This window comes from Scyliorhinus torazame, chromosome 1 (assembly GCF_047496885.1).
Source record: "Scyliorhinus torazame isolate Kashiwa2021f chromosome 1, sScyTor2.1, whole genome shotgun sequence".
NCBI classification, from domain to species: Eukaryota; Metazoa; Chordata; class Chondrichthyes; order Carcharhiniformes; family Scyliorhinidae; genus Scyliorhinus; species Scyliorhinus torazame.
In genome coordinates, this window is record NC_092707.1 from 297,606,844 (window position 1) to 297,630,067 (window position 23,224).

A 23,224-nucleotide genomic window follows, 5' to 3' on the forward strand; every position below is an offset into this window, starting at 1 on the left:
TGGATGCAAAACTTCAGTTGTGGCCTACCCAGAGCTGTATAAAGGTTCAGCAAAACTTCCCGGCTTTTGTATTAATTACCTTTATTTATGAAGCCCAGGATTCCATGCGCTTCGTTAACTACACTTTCAATATGTCCAGCCACTTTCGAAGATCTTGCACATGAATCCCCAGCACAGTAGCACTGTTGCTTAACAGCTCCAGGTTCCCAGGTTCATAGAACATACAGTGCACTTAAGCCTATCCACCCTATCCCCGTGACCCAACAACCCCTCCTTTTTAAAAAATAAATTTAGAGTCCCAATTCATTTTTTCCAATTAAGGGGCAATTTAGCGTTGCCAATCCACCTACTCTGCATATTTTTGAGTTGTGGGAGCGAAACCCACGCAAACACGGGGAGAATGTGCAAACTCCTCACGGACAGTGACCCAGAGCCGGGATCGAACCTGGGACCTCAATGCCGTGAGGCCGCAGTGCTAACCCACTGCACCACCGTGCTGCCCCCCAATAACCCTTCCTAACCTTTTTGGACACTAAGGGCAATATAGCATGGCCAATCCACTTAACCTGCACGCCTTTGGACTGTGGGAGGAAACCGGAGCACCCGGAGGAAATCCACGCAGATACGGGGAGAATGTGCAGACTCCGCACAGACAGTGACCCAGTGGAGAATCAAACCTGTGACCCTGGTGCTGGAACAGTACTGTACACTGTGCTGCCCATTCAATTCCCGGCTTGGGTCACTGTCTGTGTGGATTCTGCACGTTCTCCCCGTGTCTGCGTGGGTTTTCTCCAGGTGCTCCGGTTTCCTCCCACAAGTCCCAAAAGGCGAGCTGTTAGGTAATTTGGACATTCTGAATTCTCCCTCAATGTACCTGAACAGGCGCTGGGATGTGGCGACTCGGGGCTTTTCACAGTAACTTCATTGCAGTGTTAATGTAAACCTACTTGTGACAATAAAGATTATTATTATCATTAGTTCCCTCTGCTGCTATTAAACATAGAACTTACAGCACAGGAGGCCATTCAACCCATCGAGTCTGCACCGACCCACTCGAACCCTCACCTCCACCCTACCCCCACACACCAACAACCCCCCCCCCCCCCCCAATCCCTTTGGTCACTAAAGGCAATTTATCCTGGCCAATCCACCTAACCTGCATGTCTTTGGACTGTGGGAGGAAACCGGAGCATCCGAAGGAAACCCACGCAGACACAGGGAGAACGTGCAGACTCCACACAGACAGTGACCCAGCGGGGAATTGAACCTGGGACCCTGGCACTGTGAAGCCACAGTGCTAGCCACTTGTGCTACCGTGTTGCCCTTGAATAACAAGAGGCACTGGAACAGTTGCAGAGTTGGTGTACAAGAGCCATAATTGAGCAGACCAGAAGGACGGAGGGGTTCTACAATTCATAGGCATTATTCATTATGCACTTTCAAGAACTGGATAACATCGAACATTAGTTGGGGGGAGGGGGGCTGTGTGTATTAAGGGTGACTATGGGTGATCCCGGATTCCTTTTTGTCATTTGTTTATGTAAACATGCAGGCTAATGTTTGGGGTTTGGTGGGAGGATGGGATCGTTGTTATTGTTATGGGGATTGATATATTTGTTGCTGATTATTGTTTATTGTTGGAGGGTGTAAATTTGGGAGAAAATGTGAAAAAGGAGAATAAAAAAATATATTTTTTTAAATAATTGAGCAGACCATCAGTGTGCCTGAGTAATTTGAGGAGGGTTCTGCTGTACATTGAAGACTGTTTTTCCAGATTTGTGGGCGCATTCTTCATGCTGCATAAATTTGTGCCAATGAATGATATCCTTAGGAAACCAGGAACGATTGAGTTGCAGGTTTTCCCAAAATATGACTGAATTTCACAGACAAGTCAGCCTGTCCAGATCCAGCATTGTGGGCAAGGTACTGGAAGTCCACTCATTATAGCTTGAAGGACTTATGTGCAAGTCCAAAGCCCGTATCCTTGGGGGTAGTCATATCTTTTGATTTTGCGTGATAAATGTTCCCCCCCTATGACCTTCTGGGGGTAGAGGATGCAGAGCTCTGGGTGGAGGCAGGCAGAGGTGGATGCACATTCAGAGCAGGCATTGGTTTGCTTGGAACGGACTGTTGCGCAGGGACGTGCCACATTACTGTGAAACCGATTAAAGATGAGGTTAGCACTTCTCTCCATGGCCCTCACATTTTAAATAGGTTCTGCAATATCTCTGGTCTCTTCTTCACATTCCTCTCTGTCACCTACATCTGCAGAGCGGAGAAACTCCTCTATGTTGGCACATGGCAATTCCTCTGCTGTTGCAATGTTACTTTGTGTAATCCTGGATCCCCTTTGTGACAGGTATAGCAATGCTCTGCTGAAGTGGTCAAGGCATCAGAACCATATTTTCAGCAATCCTATGTTCTGCTCTTTGATTGCCCTGTTCGATCCATGTGCTGCATTGTAATGCTCCTCCATAGTGCTGTGTGGATTATGCACTGGTGTCATGAGCCAGGTGATAACCCTTGTCATTCAGGATCAACCTTGCACTTGGGCAGGGGCCTTAACTTAGTCATGGGAGTTCTGTAGCCACCTAAAATGGCTGATTCCTGATTAATTTGGCCAAAACCCGATTTAAAATGGCTAACCGAAAATACTGATGGGAAAAGCAGCCAACAGGACACAAACGGACAGCTGCAGACAGAATAGCGTATTTGGATCTGGGGAAGTCGGTCCAGATCGATACCTAAGACTATTAGCAGCACATCAACCCAGACATCTGCAGTTTAATCGGCTATCCCCGGGAACAATTGCAACATATTAGCAATTGAATGCCGGGCCAGACCTCTCGGCGCCTGCAGTGGCCGAAACAAAGACAGATGAACGACCACCCCCGATCGAGGAATCGCCCCATTATTGGAGCATATCGAACCCAGTGATTGGGAACAAGTCCAATCACTTGCGACTCAGGGTCAAGGGCCGCCCCGAGAGGCGGGAAGCCCCTGGGCCCTATAAAGTGAGGGGCCAAGTTCAGATCTCTCTCTCTCCCTTCTTCTCCTGCTCGAGACCTTCGCAAGAACATCGACCAGAAACTGTAAGTTTGACTCCAGCGATCGCTACCCGATAGAGATTCCTAGCCATCGACCCGTATCAGCCTTTTGAATCCCGCAGGCCAGACCCAATTCGATAAACCATTAGTTTCCCTGACTTGGTGGACCATCTCCTAAAGTTAAGTATTGGCCAGTAGTGGTAGGTTTTGATATAGATAGTAGGATTATTGTGTAAGTATTGATTGCTGTACATAATAAATGACTGTTGATTTCAATCTTACTAAGTGGTGTGCTGACGTATTAATCATAACTCGAGCTTGAACCACGTGGCGGTATCAGAAAGATACCTGGCGACTCGTGAACAAAGATGACATAACCAGAGCTAATAAAACTAAGGCTAAAAAGAGCAACATAATTGGCGACTCCGCTGGGACCCGACATAGAAATGGAAAACCACTCCGGGAGAACCCCAGAAATTTGAATAGAATCCAATTGGAAACAAATACAAAAAAACCACAACTGTTCAAGCGGTTCTGGTTAATAATTCACAATTCGGAAGTGTGTGTATGCATGCGTAACTAACAGGGTTATAAGGTAAAACTGGTAGATATTTGTTGCGTCAAAACTGTTGGAAGTCTGTATTTTCGGAAATTAGCGCAAGCCGTACCCGCATCTACGACACCACCTTAGCCCCCTGTTCCAAATTTGAACGTAGCAAGCAGATAAGAGAGATGGCCATGCAGGCAAAGCAGGCAATGCAACGCCTCATGAACCCCGAAGAATTTGCGGTCGCACCGATCAGCAGCATTAAAGTAGGACAGTGTCCCCTTTGGGAAGCAGAAATTCGGAAATTTCTACAGGGCAAAGGATGGCCCATGTGGAGCGGTTTCTGTAATAATGACGACTCAGGTCCCGGAAGTATAGGGCATACTTGGTGGGAGAACATGAGTGAAATTCATAAGAAAAGCTTAGCGAAAGCGCGCAAGCCGATGGCAATCGTCTCCTGCATGGCACAATTGCGAGGCACAGAGGAGGTCGTCAGGACGCTCCGAAAAGAAATAGAAGGCATACATCGAATGAGTAAAATCGATGTATGCAAGATTGAAAAAGAGAACCTGGAATTGAAAAGGCAGTTAGAAGCCAAGGACGAAGAGGTGGCTGACGCCAAACGGGGTCACCAGTCTTGTCTGGCGCATTTAAGCAGTTTTCAATCCCAGTATGAGAAGGCTTATCAGGACACGAAGCATGCAGTCCTGGTTAAGAAAGAGACAGAGAAACAGGTGGAGACGCTACAGAAGCAATGCAGTGATCACAAGGCAGCCTTGAGAGCGCTCCAGGCACTCTCAATAAGAAAAAGGCAGAGCCCATACATAGCGTTAGCGCCCAGTCCGATCAGACAGACTTGACCGGAACGGACTGACGGTGTACAGGCTCCCCCAGTTGGGTCTGCGATACCCTTTGGGATAGGTCAGGATGACCCGTAGTCGCAGCAAAGGTTAGGGGACAGCCTATCGAGCTTCTCTGGGACACAGGAGGGTCCCGCACAACCTTAAATTCCTCCACCCTTGGTAAGGACACGTGGCCCACCACAGCCACTATCACCCTCAGCGGCTTCACAGGTCACTCACAGCAGGGACACATCACAACCCCTGTACCCATCCAAATCGGAACCATTAATACAAAACACCCCGTAGTGTTAGTCGACCTGCCCCCAACAGCAGAGCACATTTTGGGGATCAACTTCATGAATTCTCATCACCTCTCTTTCGATCCAGTCAACCTGTGTGTCTGGAAGATGGCGAAATCTGCTAGAGCCCCCGCAACGCTCAATATAGGAGACTATATGAACAAAATTAGCGCAGTAGGCGAGTTTTGGTTCAACCCTACCACACTCAGCATGGACCGACAGGTTAGGGCAGTCCTGCAAAAAAACAGGGCATCATTCGCGACCCACAAACACGTCTGTGGACAGATGACCGGTTCCGTACAAATAACAGGACCGGACCCTAGACCCCAAAAGCAGTACGGATTCCCCCTAGAAGCAGAGGGAGAAATCCTAAAGGTTATAGAAAGTTTATTAGAGCAGGGAGTCCTAAGATCGGTAGCCTCAACTAATAATGCCCCGATTTGGCCAGTGAGGAAGCCCGACGGATCATGGCGCTTGACCATTGATTATCGGGAACTCAATAAAGTCACCCCCGTAGCAGCCCCCACCGTTGCAACAAGTCCTGAGACCATGCTCAAACAGGGACTCCATGCCCGATATTTCACGGTTTTGGACGTCAGTAATGGATTCTGGTCCATTCCATTGGCAAAGGCGTGCCAGTACAAATTTGCCTTCACTTTCCGAGCGCAGCAATACATGTGGACATGCCTGCCACAAGGATTCCACAACTCCCCCTCCATTTTCCACCGACAGCTGGCAAATGGACTAGCGAAATTGTCTCGCCCCGAATGACTGGTACAGTATGTAGACGATCTACTACTGCAGACAGACACAAAGGAAGAGCACATTGAGCTTCTGTCCGAACTCGTGGAATTACTACATTCCATTGGCTGTAAAGTCAACCCCAAAAAGGCCCAGATATTGGAAGAAAAGGTGATATATTTGGGTACTATCATCACACACGGCAAACACGAGATTGAGCACAAAAGAATTGACTCGATCACTAAATTGCCCCTTCCCCAAAACGTTTCAGCCCTCCGGTCGTTTTTAGGACTGGTTGGCTATTGCCGAAACCACATTGACGGTTTCGCCAGCAAGGCAGCGCCCCTCTCAGACCTCCTAAAGAAAGGAGCCCCCTGGGAGTGGCTTCCGCAGCATACGGATGCTGTGGAATCATTAAAACAGGCGCTCATAGCAGCCCCTGCACTACAAGTTCCAGACCCGCTTTCCCCTTACGCAATAGAGGTAGCGACCACAGACCGCACCCTTTCAGCCGTGCTCCTGCAGGAACGGCACGACCCGCTAAGACCCGTAGCTTATGCCTCCCGAATTTTAGATGCTGTGGAGCTGGGATTTTCAGCCTGTGAGAGGCACCTGCTCGCAGTTTTCTGGGCAGTCCAGTACTTTTCATACATTACCGGACTGAACCCCATCACCATTCTGACCGAGCACACCCCCACCCAACTTTTACTAGACAGACAACTTAAAGACGGTACCGTCAGCCAAATCCGCGCTGCTAGGGGGACCCTTCTTTTACAAGGACGGGGCATCACAGTCAAACGGACCAAAACACACACATATTTAGCGGACAATCTACAGTACCCTGGAACCCCCCATGAGTGTGAAATCATCTCGCCCCACCATAATACAGGCCCCTTTATAGCCAAAACACCCCCCAGAAAACTAGCCACTCCATCTCAGAACCCCCCTCACCCGGACACGCATGACCCCATTAGGATTTATGTGGATGGATCTCCCACAGTCCTGGATGAGCAACGCATAACAGGTTGTGGGATTTATGTGGAGGATGCGTAGGGACGCGCCCTCGAGGAAATCGCATTAAAACTACCCGGACACTTAGGCGCGCAGGCAGCAGAGCTTGCGGCCATCGTTTACATTGTAGAGCACCCAGATTCCTTCCCCAGCCCAGCAGACATATATTCAGACAATCTATACGTTTGCAACAGCCTCACCGAATTTCTACCCCTCTGGGAAACAAGAGGATTTGTTTCCGCGGATGGGAAACCCCTCCCCTCAGCCCCATTACTCCGCCATATTCTGAAAAAAGCCAAGAACAGGACTTTTGGCATTATAAAAGTCCGCAGCCACCATCATTCCTCCCCCCCTGGAAATGTAAAAGCCAACGCGCTGACAAAAGCAGGATCCAGGCATGGGTATTTTTGGAAGCCCCCCGAAAGCGCCCCATTGAGTGCGCCAGTGAGTGCAGTTCAGGTCACGCAGACTAGGATCGAAGATCTAGTAGAGGCCCAGAAGCAGGATAGCGCTCTCACTGAGATCGTGAAAGGGAAGTTTCCAGCCTCATACGAGAGGTACAGAAAGATGATAACCACACATAACGGTGTGGTGTTGAAAGACACCCTTTATATAGTTCCGAAGCAGGATCGGAACCAACTAATCTGTTTATTCCATGATGGTCATGGACACCAGGGAATCGATCCCACCGCAGCCCACCTCAAACAGCTTTGTTGGCGGCCAAATCTCAAAGAGGATGTATCCCATTACATTGAGAATTGCCTCATCTGCGCTCAGAACAACCCAGATAGGTATGCCAAAAAGGCACACCTCAGCCACACCCGACCCGTTAGCGGCCCCTGGACTAACCTCCAGATCGATTTTATAGGTCCATTGCCCCCTTGCAGGAATGGCTATAAATATGTTCTGGTGGTCATAGACACTTTTACAAAGTGGGTGGAAGCATTTCCAGCCCGCACCAACACCGCGAAAACCACAGCCAAGATCCTAACCCACCACATCTTTACAAGATGGGGACTCCCCCGCAGTATTGATTCGGACCAAGGTTCTCACTTTACGGGACGGGTCATGCAGATCGTCCTCACGATATTTGGCATAACCCAAAAATTTCACATTGCGTACCACCCTCAGTCGTGTGGTATAGTGGAGCGCATGAATCGGACACTAAAAACCACCCTTAGGAAAATGGTCCAGCAGAACAACACCACTTGGGATTCTGTCCTACCCTTTGCGCTGATGTTTTTGCATAACACTGTTTCCACCTCCACAGGTTACACCCCACACACCCTCATGACCGGACGCCCCATGAAAGGGACAGAGTACCTGTTGGGTTTAGGCCTGACCAGCCCTGAAGTTACGGCCCTCACCCACGAGAAAGCCATTGAACAATTACTTGTAAATGTAAAAACGGCTCAGATAGCAGCCGCTGTTAAATTGGGCACTAAAAGAAAACAGAGCAAGGCCTGTTTTGATAAGGCAGTACATGCAACGGAGTATGATATAGGACAACAAGTGATGTTGTCTGTGTATAACCCCAGCACATTTCTGTCTCCGAAATACTCGGGTCCATACTCCATTACGGATAAAGTAAGCCCATCAGTATATAAAATCAAATAACAAAATGGTAAGACTGTGTGGTTTCACATAAACCAGCTAAAGGCTTATGGAGCACAGTCAAACCACGCCCACCACATCATGCTTGACGCAGCAGACCAAACCCCGCCCACAGCCAACGTGACCACACCAACCCCCTCCACGTCCAGCCCAGACACGGACTCGCCCCCAACTCCACCCTCAAAATTTACACTCCGCCCCGGAACGCCCACAGACTGCAGCAGCAGAGACAGCGACTGTGACTCTGACGACAGCCACAACACACCTCCCTACTATCCTAGACCCACACCCAGCGACTCCGAGTTCGACTCCAGTGATCCCTTCCTGATCACTTTCTTAAACAAACCACACCACCGACCACCGAATCACATGGACGACCCCGACTTTGTCCCCACACAACTCGACGAACGCCATTGGCACCGCAACAACTCCTACAGACTCGTCCGAAACGACGAAAGTAACCCCAACTCACACCAAGCAGCCCTCTCAACATTAATTCACTCCAGAATTTGGCACCCAGGAGAAGGGGACGACCCCGAGTCAGACCCCCAATCCGCCAACCCCTTTGCAACCCTGTTCGCAACGGAGAACTGAGGTGCCCACATGATGATTTAAAGGAGACACTTGGGGAAAAGTGTTGCCCTCTCTGATGGAACCTGCAGGATGTTTTGCATTGTTTGTAGGTTTGTTTAAATGTTGTTCGTCTGACAGGAGAATTTTCTCACCGCCACACACCCATTCATCTGAAACTTTTTAGTTCTTTCCAAAACCCCCACCACGGCCAGACGCTTGTTCAGCGGTACCAACTTGTCCACAGATACCACAATGGTACCAACTTGTCCACAGATACCACAATGGTACCAACTTGTCCACAGATACCTGGTCAACAGACCAGACGCTTGTTCAGCGGAACTAGCTTATCTGCAGATACCTGGTCAGCAGACCGGACGCCCGTTCTCATTCGAGGGTAGAAGCACAGCACTAGCTTCTCACCTGGTACTGGTTCAAGGCCAGATGCCCGATCTGATTTGACGGTAGAATCACAGCAGCAACCCCACCATGATGACTACATTTTTGCCCGTTCTTGTCGGTTGCTCAGGCAGTGGAGAAACGGCGTGAGACCTGCCCTGCCTGGGAACCCCCCGCTGGTCAAAAACGCTCGGGTAGGGGACATACGGTATTGGTAGCCGTCCTACCCGGGGACTCCATCCAAATCTTACCCGGCGCGGCCCATACGCACCTCATTCGACCTTTTCCTTTCAAAACAGTTTTATTTATTTAGGCAACCCTTGGGTTGCTGCCTCATGCTATTTACATCCAAGAACATTTGGATGATAAACTTAGCACTGGTTCACCATTGGGAAGTGTGCCGTGTCCTAACATTTGTGTTGAAAAAAAAAAATGGGGGAGTCACATATAGTGACCCATTATAAGGGTTTAATTGGCCCCAAGAAGGACAGACACACTAACATACCAGATATTACACCAAGGTAGTTACAGATACTATGCTTGTTTTACAGAACTCCAGAAGTTCCAGGACCGGAGGAAAACAGAACACAAAGAAAGAAAAAGAAAGAGGACAGCCATGAGGACTTCTTTCATCGTGATCAAAATTTTCATACTGTACATTTGGTTGCGCGGGAACGCGGACCCCATTACTCCAAACCTCTCTGCCGTTAATGTTTCACTGCCCCGCAGTACCGAGGGCCCAGTCACCAGCCACGCTGCATTATCCTGGTGTGCTAAGTTCATAACTTGGTACTCCCTGTCGTACGTAATTGAAGCACTGTTAGTGTTGGCGATACTCTGCTGTGCAGTGCAGACTATGCGCCTCCGCAAATGGCGAAGGAGAGCCTACCGCGCTCGAACCCCGGTATATCGGATCCAATCCCCTATATTCGGTTATGACCAGACCCCAGACCCCCGCGACCTATGAAACCAGAATAATAAAACATGCACTTGCGTTTTTCTGTAAATAAAAAAATGTACAAAACCCCATCAACAGAAAATGTATGATCCTGAGCTTGACTGCCAAGCCAGGAAAGAGTATATGGAATGTTATGATTGTTATTGTATGTTTTAGAGAGATAGGATGATGCAATGCTTGATGAGTGTATTTAGGTAAAATTAGAAGTTCCAAGTTTTATTTTTTTAGATGCATGCCCCTGCCAGACATAGCGCTCTCAAGAAGTGTTTAGGTAAATTTTTGTGCATAGCTAGGGTCAGAATAGTGGCCATGTAGGAGGTGCCCCCCCGCCCCCCCCCCCCCCCCCCCCGGTTAAGAACGGAAAGGACAACATTTATGTGATCCTTCACGCTTCGCACTGGTGTCATGAGCCAGGTGATAACCCTTGTCATCCAGGATCAACCTTGCACTTGGGCAGGGGCCTTAACTTAGTCATGTGAGTTCTGTAGCCACCTAAAATGGCTGATTCCCGATTAATTTGGCCAAAACCAGATTTAAAATGGCTAACCGAAAAGGCTGATGGGAAAAGCAGCCAACAGGACACAAACGGACAGCTGCAGACAGAATAGCGTATTTGGATCTGGAATAGTCGGTCCAGATCGATACCTAAGACAGCAGCACATCAACACAGACATCTGCAGTTTAATCGGCTATCCCCGGGAACAATTGCAACATATTAGCAATTGAATGCCGGGCCAGACCTCTCGCTGCCAGCAGTGGCCAAAACAAAGACAGATGAACGACCACCCCCGATCGAGGAATCGCCCCATTATTGGAGCATATCGAACCCAGTGATTGGGAACAAGTCCAATCACTTGGGACTCAGGGTCAAGGGCCGCCCCGAGAGGCGGGAAGCCCCTGGGCCCTATAAAGTGAGGGGCCAAGTTCAGATCTCTCTCTCTCCCTTCTTCTCCTGCTCGCAACCTTCGCAAGAACATCGACCAGAAACTGTAAGTTTGACTCCAGCGATCGCTACCCGATAGAGATTCCTAGCCATCGACCCGTATCAGCCTTTTGAATCCCGCAGGCCAGACCCAATTCGATAAACCATTTGTTTCCCTGACCTGGTGGGCCATCTCCTAAAGTTAAGTATTGGCCAGTAGTGGTAGGTTTTGATATAGATAGTAGGATTATTGTGTAAGTATTGATTGCTGTACATAATAAATGACCGTTGATTTCAATCTTACTAAGCGGTGTGCTGACTTATTAATCATAACTCGAGCTTGAACCACGTGGCGGTATCGGAAAGATACCTGGCGACTCATGAGCAAAAGTGACATAATCAGAGCTAATAAAACTAAGGCTAAAAAGAGCAACTGGAAAACGAACACAGACTGACATAATTATTTTTATTGGTCGCAGAATAATTGAATGTTAAGTGAGTGAAATACCTTCCGATTGACAAATCTATCTAGTTGTTCCCTAAGATCATTACTGGCCACGTACGTGCAGTCAATTATGCCCTGTACCTGTGGGAACTACAAAATGGCCCTCAAGTCAACTGCTGTTACAGCCTGGCTATCAGCATTGGTTGTGAATTAATTAATTGCCCATCCAAAACCGAGCATTGATCACCACCCTGAGACATCTATGTGTTGCAGCCACACATGTCCGCAGTGGACCCCGGATTGATCCACTGGCGTAGAAATTCAGCACCGCAGTCATTTTGAGGGTGACTAGCATGGCGTTCCCACCAATCTGTGGGACTATAGGTCTGTTGCAGGAGCGCACACATGACTGCCTCCCGCAAAAGCCTTAGCCATCTCTGGAATTGCTTCTCAGACATTTGAAAGTAATTGGTACATGTTCTGAACACGCACTCATGTCTAATGCTCATCACCACCGATGACACCGATAAGTGCTAGCTTATCCATTTTGGTCAGAAAATGGAACGGCAACTTATTACCTAAATGGAGCGAAACATCAGAGTGCTTCGGTGCAGGCGGGTCTGGGTGTCCTCGTGCATGAATAGCAGAAAACTAGCCTGCAGGCACAGCAGGTAATAAGGAGGGCAAATTGAATTTTGGCCAATATAGCTAAAGGATAGAGTATAAAAGTAGGGAGTATTGCTGCAACTATACAAAGCATTGGTGAGACAGCAACTGAAGTATTGTGTACAGTTTTAGTCCGCTTATTAGAGGAAAGATGTAGTGGCATTGGAGGCAGTTCAGAGGTGGTTCACTGGATTGAATTCAGAGATTGTCTTATAAAGAGAGATTGAGCAGTTTAGGCCTACACTCTCTCGAGTTTAGAAGAATGAAAGAAGATCTAATTGAAGTATATAAGATGATAAAAGGTATTGACAAAGTAGACGTAGTGCGGATGCTTCCTCTTTTGGGGCAATCTGGAATGAGAGGTCATAGTTTTAGGATAAGGGGTAGCAGATTTAAAACATGATCAGGAGAAATTACTTTTCTCAAAGGGTCGTTAATCTGTGGAATTCACTGCCCCAGAGTGCGGTGGATGCCGGGACATTGAGTAAATTTAAGGAGGAAATAGACACATTTTAAATTAGTAATGGGTGGGAAGATGGAGTTAAGGCCAAGATAATAATAATTTTTTTATTGTCACAAGTAGGCTTACATTAACACTGCAATGAAGTTACTGTGAAAAGCCCCTAGTCGCCACATTCCGTCGCCTGTTTGGGTACACGGAGGGAGAATTCAGAATTCTCAGCTGGTATGGGAATTTAACCCGCACTGCTGGCCTTGTTCTGCATCACAAACCAGCTGTCTAGCCCACTGAGCTAAACCAGATGAGACCAGCCACAATCGTATTGAATGTGCAGAAGCCTTGAGAGGCTGAATTGCCGACTCCTGCTCCTAGATCTTATGTACTTATGACAGCCCTGGTTGCCTTCCCGCTGACCTCTCTTCCCCTCAGCTGGTGCCAGCTGATAATCTTGTGGCCAATGTTGTTGTTCCGCCAAAGCCAAAGGTGAATGGCAAAAAAATTGTCTGTTTGCAAACCATAGCGAATCCACAAGTAGAGTGTCAAGAAGGCAAGCAAAGATATAAGCATATCTGTGTACATGGCCTTCACCTATATAGCAGATGTGGTTGACCACTCGGAATGCTTTGTGATATAATGGACACCGGCCCAATGTTTGGGCCCTATATATAATTGGACACTCTAAATTAAAATTGGACATTTTAAACCAAATCACAATCAGCTCCAGGACTGACCTGATGAGAATTTGAACTTGGCCAATTCAAATACACTGAACACTCAGACAAACTGCCAGGACATGTCTGGGCCTGCCCTGTCAATCACACATTAGGAGATAATTGGTCCGATTCATATAGATCGATTGTTTTGGTTTGCCCACATGAAGCCAGTGTTTTGGCACCTAGATCACCTTATTTGGGATAAGGTTACGTGTGGACAATGCACCTCGGGATCGACCCCTGTGGTTGGGTGTTTGGTGTCCTGCAGCATTGCAATCACCAACACCATTGGGAATTGTCCAATTCACCTAACAGCACATCTTTCGGGACTTGTGGGAGGCAACCGGAGCACCCGGAGGAAACCACGCAGACACAGGGAGAATGTATAGACAGTGGTGACCCAAGCTGGAATTGAACCTGGGACCCTGGCGCTGTGAAGCAACAGTGCTACCACTGTGCTACCGTGCCACCCTAAATATTTTGGATCAGAGCTGCTGCAAACAGGGTTTCCCGCAAGACAAGAAGAAGGTATAAAGATTGATCACCAGTGTGGTAGTACCAGGTATTGCGGTACCTGAGAGGCTGATGACTATTGGTTAGACCCAGGAGTCTACCATTGGCTGTATTACGTAGCTCCGCCCTGAAGGCGGGGTATAAGAGATGGTGCCATCCCAGCAGCCTTCACTTTCTGTACCAAAGCTGCTGGGGAACAAGTTCTAGTAGATTAAAGCCTTCAGTTATGAAATCACTTTGGCTTGAGTGTAATTGATTGCGCATCAACCAGGACCCTCCCAGCAAAGACTCGCAGAGGTAGCAGAGAAGATAGGACGATCAACCATAGATGGAAGGAAGGAGAGTGCAAGATCCACCTTCGCGGACAAAGGTCCTGTGGAATGGAGACTCGAGAATCGGACCCACAGCTCGATTGAGTTAATCGGCTTGGGTAGTATAAGAACTTTGGGATTGACTTCCAGGTTGTGGCGATGCGGAGCTAAGCCGCGCGATTCGGCAGCTCCCGCGAAAACGGACTTTTGGGCCCGCTAACGGAGCCCCAACGGCACTTTAAAAAAAAACCAACCCGTGGGGAAGGAAGAAGAAAGGTCCCCTACAAACCTGCATGGATCGGACGGCGAAAAAAGCGGCCCTGGAGCAGCGGGAGAAGAAGAAAAAGAAAAAAACAAAATGGCGGCGCCCACGGACAGAGAGGAGATGAAAGAGTTCATCAAGTGCTGCTTCGAGGAGCTGCGTAAGGAGATGGTGGCACCTATACTGGCAATGATTGAAAGACTTGGAGCAACCCAGAAAGCCCAAGAGGTGAAGATCCAGGAGATCCAGGAAAAAGTGAGTGAGAACGACGACGAGCTCGTGGGCCTGGCGGAGAGAGTGGAGCGGCACGAGGCTCTGCACAAGACGTGGGCGGGAAGACTCGAAGACCTGGAGAACAGATCAAGGAGAAACAACTTGAGGATCCTGGGTCTCCCAGAAGGAATGGAGGGGGCCGATGCCGCGGCATATGCAGGCACAATGATCGGGATGCTAATGGGTGCGGAGGCCCCCCCGGGATTGCTGGAGCTGGATGGGGCGCACCGAGTGCTAGTGAGGAAGCCCAAGGCAAAAGAGCCGCCAAGGGCGATGGTGGTGAGATTTCACCGGTTTACAGACAGAGAGAGGGTCCTGAAATGGGCCAAGAAGGAACGGAGCAGCAAGTGGGACAATGCGGAGATCAGAATATACCCGGACTGGAGCGCGGAGGTCGCTAAGCGGAGAGCGGGTTTCAACCGGGCCAAAGCGGTGCTGCATCGGAAAGGAGTGAAATTTGGAATGTTGCAGCTAGCGCGACTGTGGGTTACACATAATGGCCAACACCACTACTTCGAAACGCCCAAAGAGGCGTGGACCTTTATACTAACTGAAAAATTGGACTTTATTGAGGGTTTGTGTGGGAGGGGGGTGTTTGAGGGTTGAAGTAGGATGGTTGTTGTACATAGGGGGTCAACCACGCGCAGGAAATGTTATATGGACTGGGAGAGAGGGACAAGGCCATGACAGGATCTGCGCCATGGGGGGAGGGGCAGGCTTTGGAAAGCGTGGAGTTGTCTTTCCCGCGCGCGACAAGAAAGGCGGGAAGGGGAACAAAGGAATGTACATTGATTGGGAGATTCCCACACGGGGGGGGTCAAAGGGATGGCGGGGGAAGCCGGGGTCAGCAGGTGTCAGCTGACTTACGGGAGGGATATGGGGGAGCAAAAAAGCTAGACGGGGATCTAGCAGGGGCGGGGTTGGGTGGGGGAAGGGGGGGGAGAGGAGGGAGAGGGGGAAGGGGGGGGGGGAAAGGGTTGCTGCTGCACTGGCCGAAAGAGAACGGGACACAGAAGAGGTGGCTGGGATGGGGGTCCCCCGGCTGGGGGACTGGAGAGTGAGGGAGACGCGGACAAGGGACTGGCCCAGAAAAGGAGATGGCTAGTCGGCGGGGCGGGGGGGGGGGGGGGGGGGGGGGGGGAGAGAGTCCCTCCAATCCGGCTGATAACGTGGAACATGAGGGGCCTGAATGGGCCGGTGAAGAGGGCTCGAGTGTTCGCGCACTTGAAGGGACTGAAGGCAGACGTGGCAATGCTCCAAGAGACACACCTGAAGGTGGCGGACCAGGTCAGGTGAAGAAAGGAATGGGTAGGACAGGTATTTCACTTGGGATTGGACGCAAAAAATAGAGGGGTGGCAATTCTGGTGGGAAAGCATGTGTCATTTGAGGCCAAGACTATCGTAGCGGACAATGGAGGGAGATACGTGATGGTGAGTGGTAGGTTGCAAGGGACGTGGGTGGTGTTGGTAAATGCATACGCCCCGAACTGGGATGATGCGGGATTTATGAAGCGCATGTTGGGGCGCATTCCGGACCTGGAGGGAGGAGGACTGATAACGGGAGGGGACTTCAATACAGTGTTGGACCCAGCACTGGATCGCTCCAGATCAAGGACGGGAAGGAGGCCGGCGGCGGCCAAGGTACTTAGGGGGTTTATGGATCAGATGGGGGGAGTGGACCCATGGAGGTTTGCAAGACCGCAGGCCAGGGAATTTTCTTTTTTCTCCCACGTGCATAAGGCTTACTCCCAGATAGATTTCTTTGTTCTGGGCAGGGCACTCATCCCGAGAGTGGAGGGGACGGAGCATTCGGCCATAGCCATTTCGGACCATGCCCCGCACTGGGTGGAACTGGAGCTGGGAGAAGAGAGGGACCAACGTCTGCTGTGGCGGCTGGATGTGGGACTGCTGGCGGACGAGGTGGTGTGTGGGAAAGTGAGGGGGTGTATCGAAAGGTACTTGGAGGCCAACGACAATGGGGAGGTGCGAGTGGGGGTGGTATGGGAGGCATTGAAGGCGGTGATCAGGGGAGAGCTAATCTCCATTAGGGCTCATAGGGAGAAGACAGAGGGAATGGAAAGGGAGAGGTTAGTGGGGGAGATCTTGCGAGTGGACAGGAGATACGCAGAGGCCCCGGAGGAAAGATTACTTGGGGAAAGGCGACGGCTCCAGACGGAGTTTGACCTGCTGACCACGGGCAAAGCGGAGGCACAGTGGAGGAAGGCGCAAGGGGCGACTTACGAGTACGGGGAAAAGGCTAGTCGGATGCTGGCACACCAGCTCCGTAAGAGGGTGGCAGCGAGGGAAATAGGGGGAATCAAAGATGGAAGGGGAGCCACGGTTCGAAGTGCAACAAAAATAAATAAGGTATTCAAGGACTTCTATGAAGAGCTGTACAGATCCCAGCCCCCAGGGGGGGAAGGGGGGATGAGGCGATTCCTGGACCAGCTGGGGTTCCCGAGGGTGGAGGAGCAGGAGGCGGTTGGTTTGGGGGCACCAATTGGGTTGGAGGAGTTGAGTAAGGGTTTGGGGAGCATGCAAGCGGGGAAGGCCCCGGGGCCGGACGGGTTCCCGGTGGAGTTCTACAGAAAATATGTGGACCTGCTGGCCCCGCTACTAGTGAGGACCTTCAACGAGGCAAGAGAGGAGGGAACCCTGCCCCAGACAATGTCGGAGGCGACAATCTCCTTGATTCTAAAGCGAGACAAGGATCCACTGCAATGTGGATCGTACAGGCCGATTTCGCTCCTCAATGTGGATGCTAAGCTATTGGCGAAGGTACTGGCCACTAGGATTGAGGACTGTGTCCCGGGGGTGATTCACGAGGACCAAACGGGATTCGTAAAGGGCAGGCAGTTAAATACCAATGTGCGGCGGCTCTTAAACGTGATAATGATGACATCGGAGGAGGGAGAGGCGGAGATAGTGGCAGCTATGGACGCGGAAAAAGCCTTTGACCGAGTAGTGTGGGAGTACCTCTGGGAGGTATTGCGCAGGTTTGGGTTTGGGGGAGGGTTTATTAGATGGGTTAAGCTCCTTTACAGCGCCCCGGTGGCGAGTGTAGTGACGAACCGGCGGAGGTCGGAGTACTTTCGGCTGTACCGAGGGACGAGACAGGGGTGCCCCCTGTCCCCCCTGTTGTTTGCATTGGCGATCGAACCCTTGGCCATATCACTTAGGGAGTCTCAGAAATGGAGGGGGATAGTCCGCGGGGGAGAGGAGCATCGGGTATCGCTATATGCGGATGACCTGCTGCTATACGTGGCGGACCCAATGGAGGGGATGGTGGAGGTCATGCAGACTCTGAAGGAGGTTGGAGAGTTCTCGGGCTACAAGCTTAATGTAGAGAAGAGTGAGCTTTTTGTATTACAGGCAGGGGACCAAGAAAGAGGGATAGGGGACCTGCCGCTGAGGAGGGCGGAGAGGAGTTTTCGGTATCTGGGGATCCAGATAGCCAGAAGTTGGGGAGCCCTACATAAACTGAATTTGACGAGGGTGGTGGAGCAAATGGAGGAGGATTTTAAAAGATGGGACATGCTCCCGCTCTCGTTGGCGGGTAGGGTGCAGTCGGTCAAAATGGTGGTCCTTCCGAGGTTTTTGTTCGTGTTTCAGTGCCTCCCCATAGTGATCACCAAGGGCTTTTTCAAGAGAGTAGGTAGGAGTATTATGGGGTATGTGTGGGCAAATAAGACCCAGAGGGTTAGGAGAGGGTTCTTGGAACGCAACAGGGACCGAGGAGGGTTGGCTTTGCCAAACCTAGGGAGTTACTACTGGGCAGGAAACGTGGCGATGATCAGCAAGTGGGTCATGGAGGGAGAGGGGGTGGCATGGAAGAGAATGGAGATGGCGTCCTGCAAAGGAGCTAGCCTGGGGGCGTTGGTAACGGCACCTCTGCCGCTCTCGCCGACAAAATACACCACAAGCCCGGTGGTGGCGGCAACACTAAGGATCTGGGGCCAGTGGAGACGGCACAGGGGTGCAATGGGAGCATCGGTGTGGTCCCCGATCAGGGGTAACCACCGGTTTGTCCCGGGGAAGATGGACGGGGGGGGGGGGGGGGTTCCAAGACTGGATAAGAAGCGGGGATAAGAAGAATGGGGGACCTGTTCATTGACGGGACATTTGCGAGCCTAGGGGCACTGGAGGAGAAATTTGAGTTACCCCTGGGAAATGCATTTAGATATATGCAGGTGAGGGCTTTTGTGAGGCGCCAGGTGAGGGAATTTCCGTTGCTCCCGGCACAAGAAGTTCAAGATAGAGTGATCTCGGGGGTATGGGTCGGGGAGGGCAAGGTGTCGGAAATATACCAAGAGATGAAAGAAGAGGGGGAAGCGCTAGTAGAAGAGTTGAAAGGTAAATGGGAGGAGGAGCTGGGGGAGGAGATTGAGGAAGGGCTATGGGCTGATACCCTGGGTAGGGTTAATACCGCCTCCTCGTGTGCCAGACTCAGTCTGATACAATTTAAGGTGGTTCACAGAGCGCATTTGACGAGGGGAAGGTTGAGTAGGTTCTTTGGGGTAGAGGATAGATGTGAAAGATGTTCAGGGAGCCCGGCGAACCATGTCCATATGTTTTGGTCATGCCCGGCACTGGAGGGGTTCTGGAGGGGAGTGGCGGGAGTAATATCCCAGGTGCTGAAAGTCCGGGTCAAGCCAAGCTGGGGACTAGCAATATTTGGAGTAGTGGATGAGCCGGGAGTGCAGGAGGCGAAAGAGGCCGGAATTCTGGCCTTTGCGTCCCTAGTAGCCCGACGAAGGGTCTTGCTATTGTGGAAGGAGGCGAAGCCCCCTAGCCTGGAGGCCTGGATAAACGACATGGCGGGGTTCATAAAATTGGAGAGAATTAAGTTTGCTTTGAGAGGGTCTGCACAGGGGTTTTACAGGCGGTGGCAACCGTTCCCAGAATATCTCGCGGAGCGTTAGAAGAAGGTCGGTCAGCAGCAGCAGCAACCCTGGGGGGGCGGGGAACGAGAGATTGTTTGAAGGGATGGACGAGTGGGAGATGGCATGGTGGGTGGGGGGAAACGGTACATGCGGCCGAGAGCCAGTGTATAAAGCTATGTAAATATACCATTTTGCCATGTATATATCTTGCTCAGGGAGATTTTGCGTTATTTTGTTACGGGAAGGGGGGGGGCGGGGGGTGGTTACTGTTTGTAAGGGGAAAAATTGTGTTGTTAAAAAACCTTAATAAAAAATTATTTAAAAAAAAAAGAACTTTGGGACTAATATTATTATTTGGGATAATTTGTGGGTGGTGACTATTTAACTGTGTTTAATAATAAATGTGGTTGAATCATAAACTTGTATTTGTCCTTTGTTCATCTCGCAAGTAAGAGCACGTGGGTGAAATGTTTGAGTAATAAGTTTGAGGAGTTATTTGAATAAGAAGTGGCCCAAATGGGTGGAGAGAGGTAACACTCTGATATTGGATCTGGAATCTGTAGATAATGTTTGTTGGACCTACGCCCATAAAGAGGTGGGTAGACAGGCTTCCAAGATAAATAAGGCGATTGAGATTGCTAGTTGTTTGGAGCAGCTCCGTGGGAGAGAGGCGGGGTTTTAAAAAGTTAATGAGTTAGGAGACGCCAGGCAGCATATAGAAAAACTGCAAAGCAAATTAGGGATGAGAGAGGACAGGAACCGAGCCAGCCTGGCCTGCTGCATATGAGCCAGTTTCAGGCTCAGGTGAAGAAGACATATCAAAAGGAACAGTGTGCAATCCGGGATCGGGATACGGCGTTAGAAAAGGTGGAAGAATTTAAAAGGAAATGTAAAGATCTGCAGGCCGCTGTAAAAGTCCAGCTCGAGACAGTGAAAGAGAATACAGCCCGCACAACCGGCGTTTTGAGGCAGCATTGTTAACCATTGTGCTATCGTGCCACCCCACGGCAGCCTTCACCCGCTGTCTCTTCTCATCTCATCTGACAGCAAATCCATCAGCATCATACATATATGATGTCTCGTTATTCACACAGGTTCTGGGTGTGTGACTCTGCATCTTACTCTTCGCCACATCTTCTCATTTTCCCTTGACTGCATCATCTTCTTCTCATCTAGCTTCCGCTTGTACAACTCTGCCTTGTGGCGAAAGCATCAACCCCAGGAAGCAACCCCCTTAAACATGGATGTAGAGACAACCCTGCCGTGTGGTATTAGCCACAAAACTCAGCGTCCCCAGAAGGCGCATATTAAACACTGGCACCTGGCCACCTCAGATTCTGGATGTTATTCAAAAGGGGAGTCAGAAGGAGCATGAGCGAATATCTGGTGGGAAGGATAAAGGATTAGATATTGAGAAATAATAACAGATGCTACCTTGATCTCCTTGCAGAATGTATTATACACATGCTGTGTGCTACGTGAGATTCCTCACTCTAGAATCGACACAAGGGCACAGAGCCATGGAAGGACTCTCGACCAGCGACCAAAGAATCAGATTGGTTACAACATGCCCGATGTAAGAAAGAACTAATGCAGCGCTTAGATGTAGAAACTTTGATCCGGCGCCGTGAAAGGACATATTAAAAACTTTACTTGAAAGTTTTCTTCAGTTTTTGTGTTTGTTCTTTGATGTATTTATTGCTTTTGGTATTTATTTGTACCTCCAAGTGTTGTATTTTGTTGATGAACAGTTTAATTTTATACTTTATTTCTGGTTCTATAAAATGTTTGTATGTTGGGTTAGGGAGTAGGATTGTTCACACAAGATTGGACACTCTCAATTAAAATTGGACATTTTAAGCCAAATCACAGTCAGCTCCAGGACTGACATGATGGGAATTCTGAACACAGACAAACTGCCAGGACATGTCTGGACCTGCCCTATCAATCACCCATCAGGAGATCATTGGTCCTATTCATATAGACCGATTGTTTTGGATTGCCCAGATGAAGCCAGACTTTCTGGCACCTAGACCACCTTATTTGGGATAAGATTACCTGTGGACAATGCACCTAGGAATGGGCGGACCCCTGGGTTGTATTCCTCGTGTCCTGCAAACAGCAACACCATTGGGTATTGTGACCTCTCCCTGAGACCTCATTGGCTGAGGGCCAGAGAACTTTCTGGCAGGATGAGAAGAGTGTATAAAGATTGATCACTAAGACCCTCCCCAGTGAGTCTCGCCGAGGTACTAGAGACAGAAGGAAGCAGCATGCAAGACCCACCTTTGCGGATGGAGGCCCTGAGGAATCGAGACCCAGAGGATCGGACCCACAGCTCGATTGCGTTCACCTGCACAGGTAGTAATAAGAATTTTAGGATTATTGTTTGGGATAATTTAAGGGGGGTGACTGTTTTACTGTGTTTAATAATAAATTTGGTTGCATCATAAACTTGTATTTGTCCTTTGTTCATCTTGCAAGCAAGAGTACCTGGGTAAAACATTTGAGTGATAAACTCGTCGAAGTGTCGTGAGGTTTTACAGACAACAGCATGACACTCCCATCTGCCACAAGACATTTTCCCACTCTGTCACCGCTCCTCCCCCCCACTCATCCCCCTCAGTACCAGATGCCAGAGGCCACATTAAATTCCACCTATGCAGTAAATAAGCAAGAAAGTAATGATGAACTTTTATAAAGCACTGGTTTAGCCTCAACCTGAGTGTTATGTCCAATTCAGAGTGCCCTTGGAGAAGAGGAGACTGAAATGAGTTCTGATGAAGGTGTTGAAAATCATGAGGAGTCAATCATCACTTTAAAAAGGAGATTGGACAGACACACACATACACGCGAGTGGAGGGGAGGCGTGGTTGCCTTTTCTCATCCCCACGGAGGAGATGATGCTGGCAATCTTTGCCACTACTGAGGATGTGCCTGCTATGAGGCTGAGAACTAACATCTCACCTCCCGCCTTCCCTACTTCCACAATACCTTCTGGCATACAAACTGTTGATGGTATAATCACACTTCCCTTGCTTCCTCTCAGCCTCATTCACCACAACTCTACTCTTGTGTCTTTCTGATAAGCAAGAGCTTCAACCTTTAAAAAAAATAATCTTTATTGTCACAAGTAGGCTTAGATTAACACTGCAATGAAGTTACTGTGAAAAACCCCTAGTCTCCACATTCCGGCGCCTGTTCGGGTACACTGAGGGAGAATTCGGAATGTCCAATACACCTAACAGCAAGCCTTTCGGGACTTGTGGGAGGAAACCGGAGCACGCGGAGGAAACCCACACAGACACAGGGAGAACGTGCAGACTCCGCACAGACAGTGACCCAAGCCGGAAATCGAACCTGGGACCCTGTGTCTGCGTGGGTTTCCTCCGGGCACTCCGGTTTCTTCCCACAGGTCCCGAAAGACGTGCTGTTAGGTGAATTGGACATTCTGAATTCTTCTGTGTACCTGAACAGGCGCTGGAATGTGGTGACTAGGGGCTTTCCACAGTAACTTCATTGCAGTGTTAATGTAAGCCTACTTGTGACCACAAAGATTATTATAAGATTAAAGCCTAATGCATGGCACTGGGTGTAATCCACTGATTACTACGTTCAAGGTGCTGCTTATTAATTTCTTCCCCAGCTACCTAAAATCTTCCTTTAAGACTTACATACTGAAACATGCTAATCATAGTTCTCAATCTCATGGATGCACCACAGTGACATTAACTGTTGTTCAACCTTC

The 23,224-nt window shown here is 49.5% G+C and overlaps 1 protein-coding gene across 1 annotated transcript in view; it reads right to left on the reverse strand.

The window, feature by feature from the left end:
• The window catches only part of LOC140422747 (rho guanine nucleotide exchange factor TIAM2-like), a 586,909-nt gene extending 565,093 nt beyond the window's left edge, over positions 1–21,816 (reverse strand). Inside the window, exon 1 of the mRNA XM_072507702.1 lies at positions 21,763–21,816. The gene's annotated coding sequence lies outside the window, so the exon portion shown is untranslated. The remainder of the gene's footprint in view (positions 1–21,762) is intronic.
• Positions 21,817–23,224: the final 1,408 nt, after the last annotated feature.